Below are 7,150 nucleotides of genomic sequence, written 5' to 3'. Positions count from 1 at the left end.
GTGTATTCACTTTCAATTCCACATTGATTTGGTATTGTTCATCTCAACTCCATTATGTCAGGTTTCCCATACGAAAATTTGCCAATAATGACAAATTGTAGGTTTTCTTGAATGATAAGAGATGTGACTTTCGATGCTTTCCAAGTGATATTCGGTTCTCTATGAATTATTACTACAGGTTTGGGGGAAACATTAATCTATGGGGTGGTGGTCAATTTTGGTTGAAGAATATTGGCAAACTGGGCTTTATTTGGTTCTTTAGGTTTAGTATTTTATGGATCTGAATTGCTTTTCAGAGGTAAGAGTGGAAACTCCTCCGGTGGGGTGGTCCCATCGACGGTGGCTGCAGCCATGACGACCTATTCCGTAGTATAGGTAAGGGTGGAAACTCCTCCGGTAGGGTAGTCCCATCGGTGGTGGCTGCGGCAATGATGGCCTATTTTGCAAGGTTTAATAGCTTACAACTCCTCAAGCCAAAACCTAGCAAACAGATAGAACAAAAAAATATTGCATGAAAACAGATAAAGAAGAGAAATTTAGGGCTAACAAACTAATTTGCCCCAAATATCAAAATCATGAAAGTAGCAGCAAAGAAAGTCTGACCCGAGCTCTACCACAACTGCTTTCTTTGTTTCAAGAATTTTGCCACTACTGGCTGTCGGTTGGCGGGTACGAGATTTGTATTTGTACGTAAATAGCCAAGTAGCTCCCAAAATGCTTTTTAGATCTAGATCTGCCTTGCCTTAGTGGAAGGGCTGTTGCAGGTGTGAGGTATCTAAGCTGAATCAGAGTAGTGTACGATGGCGATGAGCTGAGTAGCACCTGGTAAAGGATCACCAAATGACCGTGTGCTGCTGTCGATGAAGACCCCACAAGTAAGTAGTAGCAACTGTGCCTCCGAGGAAATGGTGAGTCATTTGAAGAGTAGATCTAACAACAAATGCTGTTTGTGTGAATTTGCTACTTGTGGATTAAGCTTTCGTCGAAAAGCAGATTAACGTGTGTGTGTTCTAGGATCGATGCAAATTCTTCAAAGTAAAGATTTGATAATTGATCAAAGTCGTTTGAAGAGGAGATCCATTTCTATGCACGTGTTTGCAGTAACGTCGCTAAGCAACTTTCTAATAAAATGGTCCTTATGACTGACTCAAGGCTTAATTATTAAGTAGAGGTAACAATTTTAAGATTAGTCCTAATGACACTAATTTTAAAAACTTCAAGTTTTATTATTTACACAAAAGTCCTATCCATCCTATCCCACCCCTCCCCCTTCCCTACCTACTCTACCCTTCTACCGTTGCCATTTCCTCCCCTTCCGCCGCCGTCACCGCAGTCTTCACCACCTCTACCACCACCAATTATTCTTCCACACCACCACTTCCTCCTCTACAACCACAACCGTTGCCACCTCTTTCTCTTCCACCTCCCCACCATACAACCACCACCTCCACCTCCGTTGTCATCATCACCTTCACCACCACCAATTCTTCCTCTTCTCCCTTTATCACCACCACTCCTCGTCTTCCACCATCACTGTTGCCACCTCTTTCTCCTCCACTGTCACCGCCATAATAAGCACCACCTCCACCTTCGGTGTTACCATCAGTATCAATATCTTTTTTGTCGCCATAACCACCCTTTCCTACACCTAACAACTGCTAAAGTTATTGCAACAGGTAAGTCATATGTTGCAATATGTGTCCTATCTATTGTATCAGATGTAAGAGAAAAATTTCAAAATTTGAAATTTGAAAAGGGAAGAAAGACTTTTTAAAATGTTGAAATATTAATATACCCCTAAAGATTTTAATTACTCTAATTAAGTATAGTTTTCATTTAATTCTATTTGACCAAGTCAAAGTTACCAATATTGTTACATCCCGCACTTTGGCGCATTCAAAAAAAAGAAGACTTGTAGCTTTTGGGCTTAACTAATAGTAATAAAAGAATTAAGGCCCAACACATGATATGGCCCAAGTCTTAAAAATTTAATTCATTAATTAAAATTGGCCCATCATCTAATTGGTATATATGTCTCTAGAAGTTTCAAGACTCCAAAAGAGAGCTAAGTCATCTTCCAAGAGAAGAAGAGACCGATACTAGAGGAAAAAAAGGGGAAAAAATTCCAAGTTCTTCAATTTTGATCCAAAAATCTTGTCTTCTTGAATTCTTGTCAAGTTCGAGGCCCTCTTCAACGTGGTATAATTAATTGAGCGAGAAAATTTTGTTTGTGGCAAGTCGGAATTTGAAGAATAAGATAAGAATTCTATCTTTTATGTCATGGAAGAAGTGTATGCGTTGTAGATAATAGAATTAAGTGGAAATCATGTAATTGTGATGTATGTGTGTGTGTGACCATGTGGGTGTGCAAGTGGGTGTGTGTGGCCATGTGGTGTGATGGTTGGGAGAAGAGGAATTGAACTTTATTTAGCTTGTTAGTTGTGTCGTTATGGCGGTTACGGTGTAAATAATAGTTTCATTATTCAAGACAACCTCAAAATGGGTTATAAGTTGTTATAGGGAATTATATGATTTTAGTATAGTTTATATTTAATTATGGAAGTAGAATTCTATTGTGGAAATTATTGCCATTCTTAACGAATTTGGAAGAAGGTAATGCGATTTAGTAGTTTTCTTGTGTTCGTAGAAGTTTTGGATGGATTATGGTTTTAGTGGAATTTTGGTATATTGTATGGAATAATGTTAATTTCTTTTGAGTTATGTCTAAATGGTTTCAAATTAGTTAGTGAGGAAATATGAAATATTGATATTAGTTTGAAGGTGAGGTGAAGTAGAACTTGTGGCCTTATGTGACAAAACAGAAGTAGAAAGATTATTAGTGTAAATTGTGCTTTATAGTAATTGTTGATGTTGTTGGTATGCTTGTGGGTGTTGTTGTTGATATTCTAGCCGAGTTAAATTCTCGGGGATGTTGAATTTATAGGGGAGGTGCTGCCTAAATTTTTGTAGGCAAGTGAGAGAAAAAAATTGAACTCTTAAAGGCTTATAATTTACATTTGGTAATTGTGACCATTTGTAGATTTTGGAAGAAACGGGATTTGAGTTTGAGTGAGCGTAAGAGGTGGATAAGGTATGTAAAGCTCTTCCTTTACTTCTTTTGGCATGTCCTAGATGTAGTAGGTTGTAATTTGAGCCTCGGAGAATATTTTTTCCATGGCAATCCGAGTTTACATTTCCTACAAATCCATTCAGCGAAATTGAATTAAAAACTCATGAATGTTAAAAAGGAACTTGCAAACATCTGTAATTTCTATTTACAAGACTAGATCATATTACTACCTTGATAGATGACTCTGTAGAGCCAAATATTTGAAATTCACGTATGCCACCTCGGCTTGACCGTAGGTGGGCCCACTAACTCCGAAACTTGCCTAGTTTATCCTATTTAGTTCATTCTTGTAGAACATAGAGGGATAACTTTTGCCTATGATTTTCTCTGCTAAAGAACAATGTCCTAATCTTTCCCTTATGCTCCAATACCCATTTTGGGGCTGTATATATAATTTTAGGAATGCTTTATATATTTGTGCTATATTAGTTTCTCACTACTCCGCTCGTGCATACTATTATGATATCATTCGCCGGAACTCGAGCCGGCTTTGTAATCGTGCGCCCTATAATGTATTCGGTAGTATGATGTGTTACGAATCTCGAGACTCCGCCATAAGGTTGGGTATCGTTTATGGCGTTATGATGTGATATTGCATATGATATGTTCTAATGATACGACATGTTGTGAAGATATGATATGTTCGTAGTTTGTACGGAGATTTGAAACCTTCCGGAGTATGATGTGTTGTGGTACCAACGTCGGGGTGGTGACCACGTTCTTGAGCCATAGGCATGATTTTTACTTGCATTATGTACCTATGTTTTCAGTATAGATTTTGATGCCCTGGTTTATATTTGCTCCTTGTACCTTTCCTTTCAGTTATGGGTTAGATTTTCTGCACTTCATACTTTACATATTCAGTACACATTTCGTACTGACCCCTCCTTTTCCTCGAGGGGGCTGCGTTTTATGCCCGCAGGTATCGATGTTCGTGATCCGTCCGTGTAGGTTACACACCGTCTGTTTATGCCTTGTGTCTTAATGCGGTCCCTTATGTTATAACGGCCAAATCAGCCCATACGTTTGTATATATATGCTCATATCTAGCGATGCGCGTTTTGTCGCCCCTTTTTATTTGATATGATATTTTCTGTACGCGCGACCGCTTAAAATAAAAATTGCCTTCTGTTTTGTTTAAAAAAAAAATACTAAACTGGAATTCTCCTGTGATATGACGATTTAGTATGTAAGTTCGTTTGTGTGTCCAAATAGGGCACCAGTCGCTGTCCCGGAGTTGGGTCGTGACAAATATTAAAAACAAGACACCTTTTGTTAAATCTTCACAACAATCTATGATCAAGTCCTAGGATTTTCAAGAGAACTCATCAAGGTTCAACGATGGATTTTTGGGATTCTTCTTCATTGTTAGAGTTTTAATTGGAGTGATTCAAGGTATGTAAGGTTGTCTTTATGTGTGGGAACATCTTTAAAACCCAATCACTTTTCCTTTTTATTCTCATTATTGTTTACGTCTTTCCTCTCTTTGTATTGCTCCTTCTCTATGAATTTGTTCCATGCTGCTCAACAGATGCAGGTCAGCAATTGCTTTAGACCCTTTTAATTTCAACGATTGAATGTTTTTGTTCTATATATATTTGCAAAAAGGTTCAACACCCTAATCTGCTTGAATTGTATAAATGCTCATAAAAATGGAACAAAAGTGCTGATAAAAATGGAACAAACGGCTTTGCATAATTGTTGTTATTGTACCTTTCATGTTCTAATTTGCGAGTGATTTATGCATTTAACATCACAATAAACATAAAAGTACTTATCTTTCAGCAAATTGTAATGACAGAAATGCGTGTTCTTTTCTTACTTTGTTTGAAACAGTACTTGTGTTCTGAGACCGTAAAAATGTGTCTACTACTACTTCTGCTACATGTTTGATGAAATGCCAAGCTGAGAGCAAGTAACATCCTTTATTCCTTCAGTTTTCCTGCTCATAGGATCTTTGTTGTCCTCGACTAAAATTCTCATTGCACAGTGATATGATCAATAACTAGAAAGCCTAGAATTATAATCCACAATTAGATTACAACGAACATGTTATTGGTTGGTCTTTGCTAGCACCTGTGTACTTAAAAATGACACCACAAACTGCTATTCTTCGAAACATGTTCATATTTAATTTTTTTTGTTACTATTGCTTTTAGCATTTTACCACCCACATTCTACCCCACAAAGATAGCGATAAGGTTTGCACATATCCAAAGATCCCTAGAGTACCCCACTTATGGGATTACACCGAGTATATGTTGCTGTTGTATTCTCAAAATACATGTCAACCCTTCAGAAAAGTACCCATAATATGTAAATGAAAAGGTTAAATTAGTTATCAGTCCTTCAAATGAACTTTCCCTAGAGATGTATAACATTCTGGATGATATAGACTCTTTGCCTCACTTAAGTTATTTAGTTGTCATATATGTGATGAATAGCCTTATTTTGTTTCCTTAGGTGGAACACATAGTCAAGGATGGTTTTAACGATGATTTCTATGGGAGTTATGTTAAGTCTTAGCAAGCAATATTAGTGTAATAAGAGTTGGCTATCAATATATTCAATTATTTAACTAGATATAATTTTTTTGGTGGTTAGATTTATACTTTTTCTATTTCTACTTGATTGGTACAAGAATGTTTTGTGTGTTGAACATCTTTAAAACATGAGACAATGAGGTCTCAGTGTGCCATTGAAGAGTCCAGACCTACAATTATTCTTCTAAGTTGAGGCAAATTTCAAGATCCTTATGGCGGTCTTTAAATTTGAAGATATGTTCTTTAAAACATTGTGAATTTATGATATTCTTTCACCAGAAAATGTATCGAAAAGAAAAATAAAAAGAAAATAGTCAAGTCAGGTTTTAACAAAAGATTTCTATGGGAGTTATGTTAAGTCTCAACAAACAATATTAGTGTAATAAGAGTTGGCTAACAATATATCTAATTATTTAACTAGATATAACTTTTTTGGTGGTTAAATTTATATTTTTTTTTCTATTTCTACTTGATTGGTACAGGAATGATCTTGTGTGTTGAACATCTTTAAAACATGAGACACATGAGGTCTCAGTGTACCCTGCATTGAAGAGTTCAGAATTACAATTATTCTTCTCCTACGTTGAGGCAAATTTCAAGATTCTTATGTCAGTCTTTAAATTTGAAGATATGCTCTTTAAAACGTTGTGAATCTATGATATTTTTTTCTTCAGAAAATGTATCGAAAAGAAAAATAAAAAGCAAACTTTTTCCACACAATGAGAAACTTTCAAAGTTTGTGCTCTTCTTAATATAGAATTCTCCCTCAACCTTTCAATGGAAAATATATACTCATAGTTGGCCTATCCGTTGATGCTAAATGTGCCAAAAAATGGTATTCTACGAAGTAGATGATGGATTTCATCGACAAAATACATGGACTTCTATTTCCTAACTCATATATACAATTTGAAGTTTTCGAGTTCAAGCCTATACGCATACGAAGAATGGTCCGAATCTTAGCGTAGAAATTTTGAGGTGTTACAATATCCCCCCTTGTCATCATTCATCCTTGAATGATGAGTAAACCAAGGATGGAATCGAGGTAGAAATAACAATCACGACTCAATCATTCAACCAATCAAATGCTTAAAATAAATTACTATTCAAAATCAAGAATGAACATACCAATTCAAATCAAGAAAATGGACATTATCTTCAACATTCTCATCGATAGGCACGAAAAGATGCAGTTATTTAGTTTTCATATCTTCCTCAGCTTCCCATGTGGCTTCCTCAACAAATTGATTTCTCCATAAAACTTTGACCAAGACAATCTCCTTGGTCCTCAATTTGCGAACTTGACGATCAAAAATTTGGACTGGAACCTCTTCATAAGATAAGCTATCCTTAACTCTAATACTATCAATAGGGACTACCAATGAAGGATCGTCCAAACACTTCTTCAACATCGAGATGTGAAATACCGGATGAATGGTGGCTAGCTCAGAAGGTAACTCTAACTCATAAGCGACGC

At 36.3% G+C, this 7,150-nt stretch overlaps 1 long non-coding RNA gene across 1 annotated transcript; it reads left to right on the top strand.

The window, feature by feature from the left end:
• The first annotated feature begins 4,296 nt into the window (after positions 1-4,296).
• Positions 4,297-6,432, top strand: LOC129880285 (uncharacterized). Its single transcript, XR_008765360.1, has 2 exons — positions 4,297-4,525; positions 6,156-6,432. It is a non-coding gene; the product is annotated as an uncharacterized LOC129880285 (long non-coding RNA).
• Positions 6,433-7,150: the final 718 nt, after the last annotated feature.

Source organism: Solanum dulcamara, chromosome 2 (genome assembly GCF_947179165.1).
Source record: "Solanum dulcamara chromosome 2, daSolDulc1.2, whole genome shotgun sequence".
NCBI classification, from domain to species: domain Eukaryota; kingdom Viridiplantae; phylum Streptophyta; class Magnoliopsida; order Solanales; family Solanaceae; genus Solanum; species Solanum dulcamara.
The sequence above is the reverse complement of the archived record's forward strand: the minus strand, read 5'-3'. Positions and strand labels throughout refer to the sequence as shown.